Source organism: Natator depressus, chromosome 1 (genome assembly GCF_965152275.1).
Source record: "Natator depressus isolate rNatDep1 chromosome 1, rNatDep2.hap1, whole genome shotgun sequence".
NCBI lineage: Eukaryota > Metazoa > Chordata > Testudines > Cheloniidae > Natator > Natator depressus.
The window spans coordinates 145,729,983-145,747,795 of record NC_134234.1 but is presented as its reverse complement, the minus strand read 5'-3'; the positions used below and the strand labels follow the sequence as shown (position 1 = coordinate 145,747,795).

At 40.2% G+C, this 17,813-nt stretch overlaps 1 protein-coding gene and 1 long non-coding RNA gene across 7 annotated transcripts in view; one reads left to right on the top strand and one right to left on the bottom strand.

Annotated features, from left to right (window-relative positions):
- The window catches only part of DMD (dystrophin), a 1,886,383-nt gene that overhangs the window by 1,744,208 nt on the left and 124,362 nt on the right, over nt 1-17,813 (top strand). The window lies entirely within an intron of this gene.
- On the bottom strand, nt 1,942-13,935 carry LOC141996525 (uncharacterized). The gene is made up of 3 exons (XR_012641558.1): nt 13,841-13,935; nt 3,522-3,603; nt 1,942-2,478 (listed from the first exon to the last, which is right to left on the bottom strand). It is a non-coding gene; the product is annotated as an uncharacterized LOC141996525 (long non-coding RNA).

Here is a 17,813-nt window from a genome sequence, read left to right as displayed (position 1 = left end):
CTGTGTATTCCCCAACTCATTTTCCAATCAATCACAAAGTGTTAAAGTTATAAAAGCTAAATATCAATAATTTTCCAATTGATTTACATGGAAATCTACTCTCTTCTCCCCACCACCAAAAATTTTTTTTTTTAAATGAAGCGTTCTTAATCAAAATGCCCCACCACTGATGAAAACTTATAAATTTCTGTGGAAAACACAGTATATTATCAAACATTACAGAGGCCAGTGATCATGCAGTGAGCAAGAGATTTTGTACAGTTGATACTTAAAATGTGTCCTTCTGGTGACATAGCTACTATTCTTGCATATTTATATCATCCATGTCTTTCATGTCTTGTTTGCTCAATTTACTAATAAGCTGGTAAACATATTTTTTTAAGTTCAGTTTAGCTTCTAAAAATTGAGCTGTATTATTTCTGCTTTGTGCATCATTATTTAGAAACCAGTAGCAAATGTGAGTACAAAATTGCAGAAGAGGAAAGAGGATGAGGAATTTTTAATGTAATTAAAGGAAAAGTATGAACATTTTAACCCAATTAAATCCAGTCCTCTTTTGGCTGGGGTGAGGGTTCAGGAAGCAATAAGTGAATTATTAATTTAGCACAATAATGTAAAAAAATGAATCTTTGATATTGCACTATGAGACTGTTACCATATAGTTTTGGAGTTCAAATTAGGAAATCTTTTACTTTGTATTATAGAGTTTAAACTATTATTCATTATCAGTTGTACATGATTATTTTTTTGCTTACATTTTGTATTTTACTTCGGTGGTTAAACATAGTATAAAATGACTGTTACATATCACCAAAAGCAAAAAATTACCATGTCCAATATATTCTTGTTGAAGTAGAAGTAGATTTACACATGTAAAACCTGGACCTATTTTATACGAGTTATGGCAGAACTACCATAAAACTGCACTGTCATGTACTTAAAATATGATTTTACATCTGCTCTTGATAGCTGCAAAGTTGTTATTGTATAGTTCAATCCAATATCGTATCAAACATCTGTGTTTAATGAGCAGGATTCAGACATAGGAATTATATTTGAGTTCCACTGTAATGCTTTGAACTTGAAATGATTAGATACATTAGGAAGAGAAAAAGAAAGATCTTACTGTTGAGGGGTGGGGTTTTTTTCTCCCAAAGATCAGTTATACTCTTAATTTTGATGATAGACAAATTTTGATGATGACAGAAGACCGTTTCTGAAAATTATTCAGTGAGACCTTCCAGGAGTGGGGAAGGAGTGTGGTTTTACATATCCCTCTCATGTAGACCAGACATAATCCTCATCTTTCACCAGAAGATTGGCAGTTTCTCCATGACAGCAATATTTTTTCATTTGGCAAAGCCACTGTCTAGTCTTTGGTTCAGTCTTCTGTCTGCTATACCACTAGTTCAATGAACTAACAGTCATTAATCCCCTATTCTGTTTGGTGAAAATTTCATGTGTTCTACATCCTAATAATAGGGCCAAAATTACTTTTGGGCTCAGCATACCTACCATCTCATTATCTCCTTAATGATCATATCAATCTAGTCTAAGAAAGTTTTGTATTTTTGCACCACCAATAATGGTGTGTCCCTTATGGAAAAAGTCCTATCGATTTTAATATGGATAAAACTACAGAGTTCCGTAAAAAGGTAATGGCCCATATATACGACCCAATATTCAAACCCAGTTATAATATGTTAAGAGCTTTCATTCAAGATGGTCTTTTTCACAAGCGTAATTGTTCCCTCACGAATTTTAAAGTTGTATTTGTATCATCATTTGTGCCATTCAGTACAGAGTTTGCTCGTCTTTAATATTCTAGTATCTATTGCAATGAAGAAATAAATATAACACTCACAGAAGGTATAGGAATAGAATTTTATATGCAATACAAGAATATTCTGATACTATAGCTGGAAAGGTTCTGATTCTGCAGATAGAGATTCTTTCTGGCAGAGACCAGTTTTTCTGATTTGATTTTCTTTCATGATCATTATAGCTACTACTCTTTGTATCTACCACTGAGTGACTCCTGTGTTTGTTCTTTTCCCATTTCCTTAAAGCTATCCTTGAGTCTATCAGATCTCTTTTCTCTTGTGTTTTGGTTCTCATGTGGGTAACAATAAGTTCAAATTCCCCAACATTTTCAGCGTATTCTCTGCCTTTCTTGTCACATCTCTTGTCCTAGAAGGATAACACCCAGTTTTCTTTATTTGGGTAACAGGTGGCCCTGGGACTTGGTCTTCACTACTGAGTCACCAAGAAAGATTATTTAATCCCTTTTCCTCTCTAGTAGATTGCTTTCAGTGGTAGCACTTTGATTGTTCATCAGGTAACTATCTATCTTTGATTCCTCTTCATGTTGATCATTGATAGTACAGTATGTCACTTCTGTGACCTCTTCATCTTGAGACCCTTCAAACAATAGTTTGTCTCTGTATATATGTATTATGGTTAGGCATACTATAGAGTCTAAAATGAAAAAAAAAAAGGTGTGTTGAATAATTTGAGAATTTCATAAATGTCAATGTGACTGCATTTTTTCTATAATGATTTTAAGCATTGGGACGGAGACAGTCAGGTTACCTACAGTCACTGTGCTTACTGCTCATTTTCTGAAAAAATATTTGAATTTTAGAAGAAAATATAATGTTCAGCCGTAGCAACTTTCTACATGCTATACATTTACTTTGAATTTCAAGTATTCATCAGAGAACATGTATATTAGAAACCCAAGATTAAATATTTTTTTAAAACTAACCATGAGGAATACTTCCACTGTAATATTCCTGAGTGAATTATTTCCTCAGAGTAGTTTTGATGAAGTAAGCATTGTGATTATTTGTAATTTTTCATGGAAATTCCTGTGCTTGGAAAATGAGACACAGTACAGCTCAGCAAAGGATCATAAGGAAGTAGCACTCTTCATGCACCCAACCATTTCTCAATCACCAGATGAGGTGGACAGTTCACTGAGCAAATTAAGACATCTGAAACCTTGCTATCTAATGACCTCCTACTTTGCATGTCGAATTCTCTCCCCCTCTGGTCCAGCAGAGCCCAGATTTGTTAACCTTTTATGTGTGCTGCAAAGGCAATCCTTTTGCTGTGATTTGGGTGCAGGACTAGGTTACTAGAGAAGGATTCAGGTCCCACTAATTTTGTTGTGAGGTTGCTGGAGTAGGTTGTGTATGAATGATGTATGGATCAGTGCATTAAATAATCAGTTTATGGATCAATAAATTAGTTAAATTGGAATGTAAATTGTTTTCTAAATTTCACATTTGATGTTCAATTAAATAATGGGCAAATACTGTAAAAATCAAAGTACATAAATAAATACCTTGGGACAAATAAGGAAAATTCAACTGAATCAAAAAAATAATAATTTAATCTCATTGTTTTATGTTCTGTTAGGCCTCTATTAAAGGAGTAGCAAGCTGGTTTACAATTACATTACCTTAGAGTTCTGGTAGAAAAAGTGACTGTTTAAAAAAAGTTGTCTTTTTACTCACCGGTATCTGATCCTTTTGCATATCAGTGGTCACATTCATTTACTATCTTCTATTTTCAACACCATTTTTTCCCCAGTCACCACTGCAGATTTAATATAGCAGTATCAGAGCAAAGATGTATTCTATTCTGCTTCATGAATCATCAACAAAATTGTCAACTATATTCTCAGTTCAGAAACTTTGCTATTGAAGATAGTGATGAGAAATTTAATTCTTGAAGATACTGTAGGAATATTAATAATATAAAACCCAACAAATGGATTTTTGGATATTGCTTTAAACTTTCAGGACTAGCAGCAGCTAGAAAACACTTGAGTTTTGATTTGTGAACAGAACTTCATACAAAAGTCATGGATGTAGAATGAATGTTGCACATCAGGGTGTCATGTTTCAGAGAAAATTTCAGACTAATCACACAGTAAAGTACATCTAGATGGGACACAGATGTAACTTTTTTTTACGAAAAGGAGGCACCATGTTTTGTAGGACATATCAAAAAAAATATTTTGGAAGCCACAGAGCGCTGGATTATATGATTTGACCATTTTGTCATATTCATATTTTAGCTGTGGTGGCCTAAACAGTTGGAATTAATAAATATCAGGAGGGTCGATAAAAAGGCCGATACAATATTCTAAATGAAAAAATGCTACAGAGGAAAAATATGTCAATTTTGCTTTAGATGAGCATGGATTTTAGTCTAGCAATATTTTGCAGTCTGATATCTGCCACCCTAGTTGCTCCATAATCAGCTTTGTAAATTTTTGAGTTTTTAGGGGATGTGGGAAAGAGAAAATGGATTCCCCTACACACATAAACACATGGAAACTGCCCTTAGCTCAGAAAATCAGATTCTGGATATGGTCCATCAGCCCCAATGACTTTACCCAAGGATTTCTCTTCAGTTTAACTCTGCTTAATTTAATTTAGCTTGAGGATGTCATCAGTTCAGAATTTGTTGGCTGGCCTACATATATCTGATAAAACATAGAAAAGGAAAAAGCTAAAACAATTATAACTACTTCTAGAACTAGATAATAGTAGCAGCAGCAATAGTAAACAGATTACAGCCATAGAGAGTGTAAATGTCCCTGAGGAAATTTGTGTGAGATTTATTTTCAGATATAACCATAGCAATAATGACAATATGAAACAAACTCATAGGATAATGCTCCCTCAACTACAACTTCAATTGTGAAGGTTTAAAATGCAAATCTGATAGCAATCTTAAATTTAAAATAATAGATGCTTATACACATATGATTACTCTTGGGGATGTCTTTGTGCAAACAGTCAAGGGGCAGTCTGATAAATGTTTGAAGCAAAAATTATATGAGCAAGACTTTGTTTTAGACCATGTTTGGAATCCATAAGTAAAGAATAATAAATTGGGTACTGATGGGGCAGATCTGATTAAAAATCTAAACTTTTCTCAGTCCTTAAGCAGGCATGCCTACATTTATAGTAGGTTTTCTTACATTTTGGTCACTATATCACTAGGTGGGCAAACTTTTTGGCCTGAGGGCCACATGGAGTTTCAGAAATTGTATGGAGGGCTGGTTAGGGGAGGGGGTCGTGGCCCGGCCCCCACCTCCTATCCGCCTCCCCCCCAACTCCTGCCCCATCCAACCACCCCTTCTCCCTGTCCTCTGACTGCCCCCTACCACCCCATCCAACCACCCCTTCTCCCTGTCCTCTAACCGCCCCCTGCCGCCCCATCCAACCACCCCCCTCCTTCCTGACTGCCCCCCGCCCGGAACCCCTGCCCCCATCCAACCACTCCTCCCTGTCCCCTGAGTGCCCCCTGCCGCCCCATCCTGACTGTCCCCCCAGGACCCCTGCCCCCATTCAACCCCCTGTTCACACCCCCGCCCTCTGGCCACCACCCCGAACTCCCCTGCCCTCTATCCAACCCCCGCCCCCTGCCCTCTTACCGCGCTGCCTGGAGCACCGGTGGCTGGCGGCGCTGCAGCCGTGCCGCCGCCGCCAGCACGCAGCGCAGCGCACCGGGTCGGGCCGGGCTCTGCAGCCGCGCTGCCCCAGGAGCTCGCAGCCCCGCCGCCCAGAGCATTGCGCCGGCGGCTAGGTGAGGCTGCGGGGGAGGGGGCGAGCCTCCCCGGCCAGGAGCTCTGGAGCCGGGCCGTAGTTTGCCCACCTCTGCTATATAACATGTAATTAATCAGCATTTCATTTAGTTCTGTGTTTGAAAGAATTATCTACTTCCATTTTATGAGCATCATCGTACACTGTAATTTCCAGTTACACTGAACAAATTTAATCCTGGCACGTGAGAATACCTAAAAGTATTAATATGAATCCTTTTCCTATAAGAAAAGGAGTACTTGTGGCACCTTTCCTATACTTATGTAAGTTACCATTTAGCCATAGCACTGATTTTAAATTATTTCTCTGAATCCTGAATGTAAGACATTAGTCACTGAATATTGAAAGCTTATTTATCCACACGCTTAATAATAAAGTTCAGTTTTCTTTTCTATAATATAATTCTAGTTAAAATTTATTCCACATTCTGGAATTCCTAATTTAGTAGGTAAGTCCAAAAACCATAGCTAGACTTCAAAAAGATTCATCAACTCAAGCCTTTAGCTCTTTTATTATTTTATCTTTAACTCACAATGAAAGTGTCTACAGGTACAAAGAACTAGCTATAGTAATTTAAAAATACTGCATATAAGATGAAGAAACATTTTCATAGTTTTCTTGTGTGACTCACAAAAGAAATTTTTGCTCTTCCTATGTGACAAGCGTATACAGTTCTTGCAGATATGAATCATGGAACAGAAGTATCTTAGACAGCTTTGAATTGTTTAAGTCAAAAGCTCTTTCAGTGCTCCTCAAGCTAACCTTGCATCATCTTCCCCAATGGGATGAAATTCGGTTTTGGAGGAGTCAAAATAAAGTAGAAATTAACAAAAACAAAGAATTCACAATCTATCTTACTGTATCTGTGACCCCAAAAAAGCTTCATCCCATGTATTGATGTCTTTGTGCTAATAAGCATTAGTAACAACTCACAGATGAAAGATTTGACATAGTCAAAAAAAGTTTTAAAGCATTGCTTGTTTGCAGCTAGAGCTCATTTTTTTGAAACAGGTTTCATTTGGGATGCTAACAGTTTCCTTGAGCATTTGTAGACAAGATGCTTTAAAACAAGAATGTTGAAAAGTGGTACATGTAATACCAAGTCTCATGAAAACAGAGAGAACCAAGTACACTTGCTAATTTTGCTCATTTTTCTGTAAAGATACGCAATTGTGTGAAAGGCCTCTCAGGACATCATTCTTTTGTAGGAGCTTATCCTTCACTCATCAGACTCCTTTTCTTCAGCCCTCAAACCTACGCTTGAAAAAAACAAAAAACAAACAAAAAACCCACCCCTAATTGCACTTGTCTATCAAACTACTGAGCCTTTTGCCCTGCTCCTTTTTGTCTACAAGTTTCTGGAATTCATCATCTATTTGTATCTCTACTAAATCTTTTCTGGCTTCTGTCCCCTCTACTCTACTTAAACAGTCCTTACTCAGATCACTAACAATTTCTGGCAGTCTAAGAGTCTCTCCTCTGTTCTCATTCTTCAAGATCTTTCTACTACTTTCAGTACAGTCAATCCCTGGTGCCCTTCATCTGTTCCCATTGGTTTCAGGACTCATTGTTCGCATGGTCTGCCTTCTACCTCACCATTCACTCCATTAATGGCTCCTTCTACTGATTTCCCTTACTCTGTCAGATTCTCTCAGGCTTCTGTCCTCAGCCACCTTCTCTTTCACCCTATGTACTCCCGGCAACCTTATTTACTCCCAGAGTTTTGGCTAAAAACTCTCCTGGTGCCTCCTAAATCTACCTCTCTGCCCTCAACCTCTTCTTTTCTTGCCAGTCTTATAGCTTTGACTGCCTGTGCACCATCCCCTGCTAAATGGTGTTGCAGTCTAAAGCTTAATAGACAAGAATGGATCCATCTGACTTTCTTGTTGACATCTCCACTATTGTACTCCCTCCTTTAACTGCCCTTTTGTTTCTCCCGTTCTAAGTTTTGTGCTTTCTTTCGTGTTTCCCTTTCTGTCCCCTTCTCAAATGCCAAACAACCTGTCTTTTCTTTGATACCTCCTTAAAACAGATACCTTTCTCGACTTCTATTTCTGATCTCTCCCAAACATCTTCATCCAGCTTCTCAGTCTCCTAGATTTCTGTATCTATATCAAATAGTAATCTGCTTTAGATGGCAACCATATCTGACAACTACATTATTGGCTTTCACAGGATAAATAACTCAGTACAACTTGTCCCATGATGTACATCAGGCCTAAATTCTACAACAGAAATCCCAGAATTATGTGGCACTACCTCTGACAGTGCTCTCCCTTTGTGCCACCTTCTCCTGCTCCTCTCCAGTCTAATAAGTAGAGTAGCTTTTGTGTTATATATGTTTGTCATAATTAGACAGTAACTGCATTTCTGACCTCTTCCTGGTCTCCTTGTGTGCACCCCCTTGAGAAATAAGGCCTCGTGCCATTAACTATCCCAGGATGGAATCGCACAATTCTCCCACTCTGCGACTGGGCCCTGGGTTACAGCACCCTTTGTATCCACCATTCTTACCCTGCAAGTTCAACTGAATTCAGTCACCCTCAGTTCTTCCCTTCAGGCATCTGTGACCAGAGGTACACAGTAATCAGACAGCCTTCTTCAAACCAGAGTGTATTGTTTATTTAGCAGTAGGAAACAAGCAATAGAAAAAAAGGATTTTAAAATAACAGTCTAGACGTGTCTGTCTTACCTGGAGTCCTAGGTTTCAGTCTGGTTCCCCCATAAAAGAGTATTCCCCTTTAAACTCTGGTATAGTCTTTGTGCTCATGGGCCTTGGCAATCACTAATCAAGCCAGTTTCATAGGCTGGCAGGAGACCAGAGCCAGAATCATCAAAGCTAACAGTTCTAGCATTTTTCCTTAAAAAGCTCTTAAATGTTTGTTGAAAAGTGGTTATCTGGAGCCATGCTTCTCCTTTCTGCCTGACAGACCAACAATATTCATTCAGTATACACCATCCCAATAACCAGGCCAATATCCAGTATCAAACACCAGCCCAATAACCGGTATCAATAAATTATTACAGGGCAGCTCCATATTGATCACAGTATTTAATTCAGTTTATATTTAGCTGTCTCTAGATTTATAGATTTCATCGCACTGCAGAATTTTGTGTGGAAAATATATAACTACTGCAGAAATTAATACAGAGGAAGCTGAAAGTTTTGACAAGTAGGCAGGGGATAGTTGGGCTTTTACTGTTCAGGATAGAACAGGTAATTGGTTTGTTTTCGGTACCCAGAAAGCAGCTGACTTTTTTGTTACAGGGCGGGGGAGGGGGAGAATACATCTCCTCTATTTCTCCCTCTTTTGAGATGGCTTTATATGTGGTAGGATGTGGAGGAATCTGAATTCTTCGTTCCCAACTCCCACAGGGGTTGACAGCAACGAGCTGCCTCATTGCTCCCTACCCCAACAGTTGTCACTACATGCAACAATGATGGATAAGCACATTAGCTTGCTTTTTTACTAAAAGGATCGTCAGTGAAATAGTGAATGTTGACATTTAAATTGTTAACATTAGGTTTCATTGTTAACACTTCATTGAGATGTGCGGGGGGGGGAGGGGGAAAAGCTCACAGAGCCACCAATCTTGCATTAATGAGTGCACTGCTCAGTGGCCATCAAGTTACTCCTGCCTAGTAGTAGAATCATAGGACTGGAAGGGACCTTGTGAGATCATCTAGTCCAGTCCTCCGCACTCATGGCAGGACTAAGCATTATCTAAACCATCCAGACAGGTGTTTGTCGAACCTGCTCTTAAAAATCTCCAATGATGGATAGATATAGTAGCGCTAAGGCATAAGAGGGAGGGGACTTGTATGTAAATACATCATTAACATAAAAAGAATCACAGTCACGATTGGTCTTTGCAGACTCACCCGTTCTCAGCCAAAGCCATCTTTTTTTTTATCCTTTGAGTTACCAATTAGCAGCACTGGGAACCTGAGGACCACAACGACCATTTAGCCTAACGTGCACACACTTTAACTTGTACTGGAGCGATACAACCTTATGAACCCTGCTGCACACTCTTCAATGCTACAATAAAGCAGATCTAACATACACACGGAAAATGTGCGTGGCTGACCGAACAAAAAAACCTACATGTTTTCTACATACTTACACACACAAGTGACCTACTTTCCATTCCCACTGCCCAGCCTCAAGAAAGGCATGTGGTAAATGAAATTACCAAAGAAAGAATCTTGGGCCAGATCTACCAATATTCGCCCAGGGCTCTGGCACCACAAAGCAGCTGTAAACATCCATCTTAGAAAGCAGAGCAAAGCAGCCAGAGTCTACCGATGAATCTGCCCCTTCTCAGAGGACAGTGTGGGGTTGGCTCATGACTTGTCTTGAGCACCTCCCTTCCTTGCTATTTTGAAAATCTTTAACTAGTCCCTGATGGACTAGTGGGCAAGTGCCCCCATCCCCTGAGGGCAAACAAGGTCTTCAGAGATTAGCATGAATGGGACCCAAAGAAAGTGCTTCTGTTTAGTGAATTCTTCTATCTTAGGTCTGTAAGGCCTGGATTTTGCATGAGACAGGAGAGAAGGAATTATAGGAAGGAAAAAAATCTTGCAATCTATTAAAAAAATACTTATTTTGTTGCCTTTTGTGATTCTGGTGGTATAACCAAGACGAGTACTTCTCAGGCCATTCCGAGTATCCAGTACCCATATTGGCTTGTGATAATCTCTTGCTAATACTGTTTGGTGGAGGAAGGGAATTGCAACTCTCTATCTGTGACTCACTGCTCAGATAGACTTCACTTCCAACTCGGCCATCTCAGAGGTAAGAAATCAGAATTCTTTTCTTTGAGGCACTCTCACATTTACTCCATTTTAATAGTCTGGATCTGCAGTTCTGGGTTAGCAGTATAAAACCTTATGTATTTGACAGCCTTTGTTTCTCCAGCAGGTAGTCTATCACATGCTATCCCAGTGTGTTTTCAATCCCAAGAAATTTCTGTATGCCTCCAGCTAGTTTGTTCTCAATTTAAAAAAAAAAAAAAAGCAGGATCCTTCTCCTTCCCAAAAGTCAGGGGCATCTGGGTTTAACCTTTACATCATCTTCCAAAACTAGCATGGTTCTAATGTATACGTAATTGCAGTCCCAACAAATGTGGACAATAAGCAATATTGTAAACATCACACTTCCAGCCTCACATGTAAAGTCATTAACAGCCATTGTTCAGACCAGTGATGCCCAATATGCACCTTAGAAGGTAAATCAATGCAGAAAACGTCTGTGAGGTGTTTACCACCACCTCTCCTTCCCTCCAACATCCCCATCCAAAGTACAAGTTAATCATAGAAATGGAAGGGACCTTAGGAAGTCATCTAGTCCAGTGGTTCTCAAAGCTGGTCCACCACTTGTTCAGCGAAAGCCCCTGGCACGCCGGGCCGGTTTGTTTACCTGCCACGTCTGCAGGTTCGGTTGATTGCGGCTCCCACTGGCCGCGGTTCACCGCTGCTGGCCAATGGGGGCTGTGGGAAGGGCGGCCAGCACGTCCCTTGGCCCGCCCCACTTCCCACAGCCCTCATTGGCCTGGAGCGGCAAACCGCAGCCAGTGGGAGGCACGATCGGCCGAACCTGCGGACGTGGCAGGTAAACAAACCGGTCCGGCGCGCCAGGGGCTTTCCTTGAACAAGCAGCGGACCGGCTTTGAGAACCACTGATCTAGTCCATCTGTGTGCTGAAGCAGGATTAAGTATACCTAGACCATCCCTGACAGATATTTGTCTAACCTTTTCTTAAAAACCTTCAGGGATGAGAATTCTATATAGTCTCTTGGCAACATGTTCCTTTGATTAACCATCTTTTAATTAGAAAGTTTTCCCTAATATCTCACCTAAATCACACTTGCTGCAAACTAAGCCAATTACTTCTTGTCCTATCTTTGGTGAACAGGGAGAATATTTGACCACCATTCTCTTTATAACAGCCTTTCACATATGTGAAGTCTTATGTCCCGCATTACTCTTTCTTCTCTAAACTAAATATACCCATTTTTTCATAGATCGTGTTTTCTAAACCTCTTATTTTTGTTGCTCACCTCCAGACTCCCTCCAATTTGTCCACATCTTTCTTAAAGTATGGTACCCAAAATTAGACACAAACTCTAGCTGAGGCCTCACCTGTGTCAAGTACAGAGGAACAATTACCTCCCAATTAATATATCCCAGGAATAGAGACAACAGAGGTGGGTGAGGTAATATCTCAACTTCCGTTGGTGAGAGAGACAAGAAGTTGGTCCACTAAAAACTATTACTTCATCTACCTTGTCTCTCTATTATCCTGGGGCTGACATGGATTACAACCCTGCATACATATACCAGGAATGATATTTTCCTTTGTTATTTGCTGCATCACACTGTTGACTCATTCTGTTTGTGATACACCAGCACACCCAGATCCTTTTCTGCAGTATTACTGCCTAGCCAGTTCGTCCCCATTTTGTACTTGTATATTTGATTTTTTTTTCCATTTTAAATGTAGTACTTTGCACTTACTGAATTTCATCATATTGATTTCAGACCAATTCTCCAATTTATCAAGTTCATTTAAAATCTTAATCCTGTCCTCCAAATTACTTGTAATTCCTCCCAGCTTCATGTCTTCCACCAATTGTATATGTTTACTCTTTGAATTTATATTCAAATTCATCCAGTTTCAGAGGGCCAGTGCAAAGCCCTTCTGCATTATGTGTGCTCTGTGATGGGGCTCTGTATGGCCAACACAGACAGTGCAATCCTGCAGGGAGGCCCCTACACTTCCTGCATGCAACACAGAGGGACTCCAGCAGGACTGCTACAAATAGGGCAGCCAGGAGAGAACTGTTTGGGACAGGTTAAAGAGGGGCCCACAGCATCTGTAGTTATGTATATCCAATGGCCCCAAGCAAAGTGTCAGCAGCTGTAATTACAACCAACGTGCAGGAGTGGCTGCAGAAGACTTTGTTACGGTCCTGTAGCCTACCCCCAGATTGGGTGTGAATTTAATACCTACCTCTGTTCTTTGTTCCTTGCACAAATCCTGATTAGCCATCCTTGGATGATTGTGTGCCATGGATGGAATTTTAAAAGAACACATGGATTTAATTCTTATTACACAGGCCTCTTTATAGTATTCTAACAGTGGAAAGGGGCCTCACTGCGAATGAGGCCTTCATGTAAAGGAGCATCAGGCCTTTCACCTTCTTGGACTACAAGATTTTTGGAGCAGAGACCAACTTTATTTTCTTCTTGTACAGCACCTAGTACAATGGGGCTTCAATCCTAAGCAGGTGTGACGAAGTGGGACTGTTCTTAATGTTTCCTCTGAATACTGTAGGGGTGCCTCAGTTTCCCCTCTGCATTTCTTAAGTCTCTATGTGGTGGGATAAGGGGGTATAATTGTTGCAGAGCAAAGGGCCAGGGTACATAAATGGCTGACACTCTATCTCCTGGCAACTGATGGCCTGGGCCCTTCGCCCCCGGCAAGTTGATAGCTAAAGGGTTGGAGAACAAAGGAATCAGGTGACCTCCTGGCCTGGGAAAGGGACAAAGCCCAGAGGAGGAGGGGTGGAGAATGAGTCAGTTGGGGCTGGCTGGGGACGTGGAGTGAAGTGCAGACGTGGTTGTCTGGCTCACTGCCCATCAAAATGGATCCGGCTGAGGGGTCCTGTTCTCTGTACCTACAAGCTCTGTTTTAGACCATGTTCCTGTCGTCTAATAAACCTTCTGTTTTACTGGCTGGTTGAGAGTCACGTCTGACTGTGAAGTTGGGGTGCAGGACCCTCTGGCTTCCCCAGGACCCCGCCTAGGCGGGCTCGCTGTGGGAAGCGCACGGAGGGGCAGAGGATGCTGAATGCTCCGAGGTCAGACCCAGGAAGGTGGAAGCCGTGTGAGCCGTTTGCCCTGGAGACAGTCTGTTCACAGAGAAGAGACTTCACCAGAGTCCTGACTGGCTTCGTAGGGAGCAGTTCCAGAGCATCGCCCGGGGACTCCGTGACAGCAGGTTCTCTAGGCACTATAACAGCTGAAATAATTGAATAATAATTACTGTGATACAATATACTACCAGTAGCTGCCAATGATGCCTTCCATTTTAGTAAACTATTTTTCTTTATTACATGCAATACTGAAATACTATATCTACGTAGTACATCGTGAGTATTATTAGAAATTCCTTCAAAAGTAAATGGGTAGGTGAAGATTTTTTACTCACCATGGGTGCTCAGCCTTTGTCATAGCATGAGGCAGGAAAATATTTTTTTCACCTTATCATACTGCTGCTGTTTTGCACTTCATCTACTCAGCCCTGGTCCTTGTAGATAATTAACAAGTCAAGTAACATTCCCACCAACCAAAATCAGAATTGCATCCCAGCAGCCATCCATTCATTAGTTCCCAGCAGTTTGCCAGCACAGTGCTACAAAGAACACAAGTACTATTTGTCAAACTCTAAATATCTGCTTTTCAGAGGAGTTCCTCCTTTAAAGGGATTTTATTTTTCTTGGCAACATCTGCACTTACATTTTACCATTGCTGAACGGTAAATGTACCAAAGTTCTGAGTTAGCAGCGGCTCACTCATAACTTTAACCTTCTGTCATGTGTTTCACAGCAGTTTCTTATATTATCTGTGCTGGAAATCATTCTGTTTTACCTTGATATTAAAAAGGAGGGAATTCTTTCATTTCCAAGCCAAGCTACCACTGTGCTATTCTAAAGCTTCCTTCCAAAAAATATTAGAACAAAATCCTCATCAGTGGTAATTAATTTTGACAGTGTGGGCTTTGAAGCAATTCACAAACCTGTACTTTGTGCATCAGCATTCCTTATTATTCTAATTAAAGTGGAACATTGTGCCCTCGCCAGTCATTAATGGGTTTTCATTTCATAAATGACATTTGCAGAAGTTAAAACGGGCAGTTCATATGAAGTCCACAGGCAACAGCGTTAAAATTAGCATCACCATAGCAACAGTCTCCCATCATTAGCATTCAGGGCAACAGGAAATGCCTTGTTGTGCTTTTGTTTCCAAATATATATATATATATATATATATATATATATATATATATAAATTTCTAAGTGGAGAAGCCAACAAAACACGCATTTCTGGTAAAATAAATATATGTGGTTGTTGCAGGGATTCTGAGATTTATGGTGGGAGTACACAAGCTACATTTCATGATCTCTACAGCTGTGCATGTCTAACCTCCTGAGCAGCATTTATTCATTGCCAGCCTGCTGCTCACCAATACGGTTTTGTAAGAAATCTCTCACTGGATGCTGGAGAATCCATACTCAGTAAAGGATTCTGTTGAGTCTTAAGAAATTGTACCTGATCAAACAGAAGGATCCTTGTATCCCATCAAGTGGGGTCTATTGTGCGTGTATACCAAGCTCAGTTTGGGCTTTTTAAAATAAGATGTTTAAATTCCATTTTTCTGACAAATAGCAATACAAGCACATAAATTAAAAGCTAGTGAGACATAGCATTCAGTCCTGGCTTGTCTTGCATGAGTAGGAAAGGGAGATAAGGCAGGCAGGATCTCCCCTACTGTATTTCACTGGGCTGGGGGCAGGCCTTGCTTCCCTGCTAGCATTTGGTAGCTGGGGGAGCACATTCAGCACCTTCAGAAAGAGTACTACATAATAAAGAGCATATCCCTTCAGTGCTCCCTGAGGTATTTTGCCTGCACCTGCCTTGTTCAAGCAAAATGCACTCAGCCACTACAGCAGGAGCACAGTTTGGCCCACAGATGCCAAGTCATTTTTCAGGAGGGAAATTAGACAAAATTGCTATTCTAATGTAATATGTGAGTCTGATCAGAAGTAATAACAAAGAGAACAATGTTTTTTCAATCCTATTTTCTCAGTTTCTGCTTTAGTTTTCCACAGGAACAGTCACCTGTTACCTTCCAACCTCCTATAATATCCTACTTTGCAAAGTTTTGCATAAGAGATACTTTAACTATTAAAAACTGCTTGTTTTTCAAAGGGGAGGGGTGTAAATACATTAAACCAGGGGTTCTTAAACATTTTCGTAGTCTGGACCACATTTTAATGCAAAGATTGTCTTGTGAGTACTTGCTCTCCCACTCATGCTAATTATTTTTTTCCAGCCACCAAACTTGTATAGTTGGAAGAATATGAGAAATGATATTGTTGGATAGGTAACTTAGGGAAAATTGCTCTTGTGTCCTCAAGAATGCTGCCCAAAGTGGAGCAGCTGTAAGGGCATTTTTGATTCAGCACCTGGCGTGTTATGAAGCAGGAGAGGATGGTGTGGCTATTGATTGAGGTTCTGAAACTTCTCGATATGCTACATTTGTTCAACCATTTATTTTTCTTCTTTTACACAAGCACCTTTTTGCTAGGTCAGGTTAATTTTTCAGCTCAGTTGACTTGTTTCCCTTTTTATTCCTTGTCAGGTGTTTTCTAAACATCTAAAACTGTTCTTTTCTTCTCCTTCATATTCCCTTGTCTCTTGCTGAAACATGATACTTTGCAGCATTTTCTCAGTTGATCTGCCCAGATATTTTCATTCGTGCAATGAAGTGTCTTAATAACAGAATAACTTTCACTGAAGCCATAATTCAGTGCTCATGAAAATTAAACAGTTTAATGCTTACTGTCCTATAAAATTAAGCCTCACCCTAAAACTGAATATCTTTCATAGTTCTTTTCAGTGCTGAGACTTAAAGTTATCAAATTTAAAAAGGGGCATTTCCATTTCTGAAGTATCGCTGACTTACAGAGCCATCATCTCTCTCGGGCCAAGACCTGCATCTCTCTCTTCCTGATCAGACATCTTCGAGACTGCACAGTTTCCTGCCCACCTTGAGAGTTCCCCAGCAAGCCAGATGGTGAAAACAGCCAGCATCTGCACTTTGATTTCTCCTCAGAGGCTATAAATGTGTAATTTCCCACCGTTATAAGTTACCATGTAGCTCCTTGTAAGCAAGCATCTTTATTCTTAAGGTAAAAGCACTACAGCTAAAACATTGAAACAATAAAAGAACATACACCCATGCTAATGAGATTACTAGAGATCACCCCTCAAATCCAGCAAGGGCTCTGGCAGGTGATCTGTCCTTCAAACCCCACAAAAGGTTTTTTTGAGGTTACAAGTTCACAACAGCTATTAGTGCAGAACAAGCATGCCCAAGAGACTCAGAGTCTCTTCTTTATACAGCTGGGGCCTTTGATCTTTGGATTCCAGAAACAGGTAATCAGCAGAAAATAGGTTCTCTCCTCAGAGTATAGCTTCAAAAGGTTGGGTCTGGGGGTGGGAATTTGCATTCCCCTCCCCCCCAGGTATTTCTTAGGAAACCCACTTAATGTTCATCCCAAAAGCTCCTTCTTTTCTGGCACATTGTTTAAAATAGTCCTTTAAAGCTCATTGCGGTTCCCAGGGTTTACGCAGGCCATGTCTCCCCACTAGAGAAGTTACATATCCATACTAATACATAAACTTTATGTTTATATTACAATGGACTTCAAAGCTATTTAAACTTAATTCAATAAGATCTCCCAAAGATATTGCAGGGAATTGATGTATCTGTCACAGTATGGTTCATGCTGTCCATACCTGATGCCTTCCAACTAATACCTACCAAAACAGGTTCCTACCACTAAGACCATTGGTCAGTAGGATGTAGTTGCAAAAGAGCAAGTTGTATTCCTGTAGTTTAGTCTGCTTCAGGCATCATCATCAAAATTACAGACAAAATTCTGATCCCAAAAACTTTAATTTTTTTATTGGTGATGATTTATGAAACTGAAAAAGCTCAGCACAGTTTTCAAAAAGTGAGTTGCACTTGTGACACTAGTAGTTAAAAAAAATGATTTTGACTTCAGAACTGAGCTATTTGACATAAGCTTTGGATGGAGAGATAGATGTGGAACACCAAGAGGTTGTTTCTCTTACCATAATTGCATTCAGCTTTATTTTTTAAATTACTGCCTGTTAACTGAAGTTACTATCTCAAACTTAATTTCCTTTTTTTATTATCAGGGTGGCCCAGGCAAAACAATTTGAAATGCTTCACAACTATATTACCACTGCTGAGGTTTCTGTCTAAGTTTTTATTAAGCAACACACAGTATGTGTCCTGGTACACCAACACCAGATTCCATATGGAAGCAAGGGTAATATGGGTGGTGTTTCATACCTGCACCTGTGACCCT